At 33.3% G+C, this 2,972-nt stretch overlaps 1 non-coding gene across 1 annotated transcript; it reads right to left on the bottom strand.

The window, feature by feature from the left end:
* Positions 1–316: 316 nt before the first annotated feature.
* LOC118612062 lies at positions 317–423 on the bottom strand. The gene has a single exon (XR_004954773.1). It is a non-coding gene; the product is annotated as a U6 spliceosomal RNA (small nuclear RNA).
* Positions 424–2,972: the final 2,549 nt, after the last annotated feature.

Genomic DNA, 2,972 nt, shown 5'->3' with positions numbered 1-2,972 from the left:
CTGGTTCAGAACCTGGCACTAACTCAGTATTCAACAAAATAGACTAACATTATTTTGTTGCTATTATTATCATTATTAGTGTTCAATTTGATGCGTCTATGATGTAACCAACCTCTTTTTTCCAGTTATATTTAGATAAAACACTATCAGCTTAAGGTGTATACATAATGATGTGATTTACATATATCATGAAACTTTTACCACAGGTATAATTAACATCCATCATCTCATATAGAGACGAAAAGAAAAAGAAAAAAAATTTTCCTTGTGATTAGAACTCTTCGGAACTATCGTCTTGACAACTTTCATAAACTCCCCAAATATGAAACACTCCACAAATGTGAGCATCATCCTTGTGCAGGGGCCGTGCTAATCTCTTCTGTATCATTCCAATTTTAGTGTATGTGCTGTCAAAGCGAGCACAGTCTATTCTTTTTAAATGCCTATTTCAGTAGAGCTTCCATTTTGTCAGACAAAGCAGTTCTTTTCAAGAAATTCTTTACTTCTTAACAGGGCATTAAGTAGAGAGGAAGTGAGATTCTGTAGTGTATTTCAGCGATCGACAAGAGATGAGAGTCTTTCTGAAATATTTATTTTAGGCCTCAGAATTTAAACATTGGACATTTGCTTCTCTCAATCATCTGAAAGATCAAATAATAAACAATTGGATGTGACAGATTTCCTCTTCGGTGCTTCATGCGTCTGTTATAACAAGGGGAAGCACTTGATGACGGTCTGGTGCGGGAAGGTATATAAATAAACCGAATTTCCACTTGAACGTTATTAACCGTACCTTAGTATTAAAATGGATGTAACAGACTTATTTTAGTATCTTTCTGCCTGATAACTGCGGCATATTTCAAATAATGGCTCCACGATCACAATATCATCATAGGAAAGACATTAGCCAACATAGTCTCTCAATATCATTATTTTACTAAAAACTCATCTAGCAAGTTTAACGTCCTATCTCTCTGAATTTTTAAAGACTACATTTAATTACCCACGGAGGCAAAATTTCCCCTAAATAATGTTATTTTTTGAACTATGTCATCCTTAACATAGGGTCTGCTTCTTCTTAGCTTAAAGCTTTTGTCGTATTTCTTTTCAGCATTCTGTATCTACACTTACTTTCTATTCAAATAAGTTCACTTGGGCATATATATTTAGTTTCCCAGCCTATAATAGAAATAGTAATCATCCATTCCTCTTAATTTGCTTACTGGAAAAATTTCTCTCCATAGTACATTAAATAGATGCCGTTCTGACCCCTAAAGCAGCAGAGAGATACACAATGGTGGACTAATTAACACGTGTCCACCTCAGTCACAAACTCCAGGAGTTCTAACTGCCATCACAATAGTTGTTGCTGATTCCAGTTTTAAATGTCAGTGCTGGTCAAGGTTAACAAGCTCATTTTTTTTTTCCTGATTATTTCCTAAGCCATTCAAGGTTTGCAATCGAACACTCCTACTCATAGAAAGTAAAAAATAAATAAGTAAGTAAGTAAGTAAGTAAATAAGTAGATAATGCCCAAATGAGGACAAAGCCAGGCTGAAAAGAAATGATTATAAATGTTATAGTCCTGTGGCCATCCCGATTCCCACTTCTGGAAGGTTTTATAAAGCAATAAGCAAAGTTATGACAGTATTTCTGAAATTCGATCACCTAGCCAAGAAATATTCGTTGTTTCAGATACTTTTTGAAGGCGTGCAATGGACAAGACATGCAAGAACTTCGCTCCGTGATGCTCACGTTCTGGAGAGATGGATGGATCGAGTGGTTAGAAAAATAAAGAAGGAAACAAATATCTTTATTAAACAGAATATTTTAAGGTAGGAATAAGTGTTATTAAGAAGAAAAAACATTGCGACGTACTGAGGGGATGTGTTTTAGATTTGGTCTTTCAGGAAAACTTTCTCTAGGGAAGATATTAGAGATGATATCTTAATTATACAAAGTACTTGTTCATATGACCAGCTGGAAGCAGAATTTTCCAGGCAAAGGGAATAAAACATAAGAAACAAGTGATGGAATATTTATATTTCACCAAAATGTGAACTGCAGATGTTCAATGATATTTTGGTTTTTGAAGTATCCTGAAAATATATTGACGTGTTTTAAGGTATGTCATTTAAGCAAGGGATGAAAAATAGTTGTAATGACTTCAAAAAAAGATGAAGGAGAGTCATCTGTGAACCTAATCTTCTTAGCTGATCCCATTGTCATGTAATGTGTGAATCAGAGTGTTTAACTAAACAATCATTTACTACCCACTCCTTCTCAGGAGGATGCTCAATGATCTCAGCCATAACAAACTCTTAAGTGATTCTGTAAAAAATACTTTTAAAAACTATTTAAAAAGTATTTTTACTGTTCTCAGCCTATACATAAGGAATACTTTTTATCTTTCAATCCTTATACACACACGCGCGCGCGCACACACACACACATACACACGCACGCACGTATAGCTAAAAACTATGCTTCACTAAACAATATGTATTGTATCTCTGTGTGATGAACTCTAATATTTTCTATCATTTCATTTTTTAAAAAGCTGATCACAACCTACTAAATTGATATTATAACCAAACAATAGGTCTCGGCTTAAAGATGAAAAACTTTGTTCTAAGTCATTTAGCAATCTGCACATTCTAATCTATATTTAAAAAAAAAAAAAAAAACTAGGCCACTTTCTATAGGCTAATTAAGGTTATTTATTCTTTCAGGAAAAAAATCATTATAGTTTTTCAATATTTTGACAAATGCTAAATTGAGAAAATAAAAAAAGGAAAAAGAAAAAATGGAATTAAACTTTTCCTGTCTTGGCAGCATGATATATATATTTTTTTTTTTTTGCTAGGAAGGGAAGGCTAATATTTAATGGGTAATAGAATGAATTCCTTACTTATGAGGAAGACTAATTTTTTTTCTCCTAAATTATCCCCTAGGATATAGAAAGGAAGCAT

Source organism: Rousettus aegyptiacus, unplaced genomic scaffold (genome assembly GCF_014176215.1).
Source record: "Rousettus aegyptiacus isolate mRouAeg1 unplaced genomic scaffold, mRouAeg1.p scaffold_m13_p_15, whole genome shotgun sequence".
Taxonomy (NCBI): domain Eukaryota; kingdom Metazoa; phylum Chordata; class Mammalia; order Chiroptera; family Pteropodidae; genus Rousettus; species Rousettus aegyptiacus.
The sequence above is the reverse complement of the archived record's forward strand: the minus strand, read 5'-3'. Positions and strand labels throughout refer to the sequence as shown.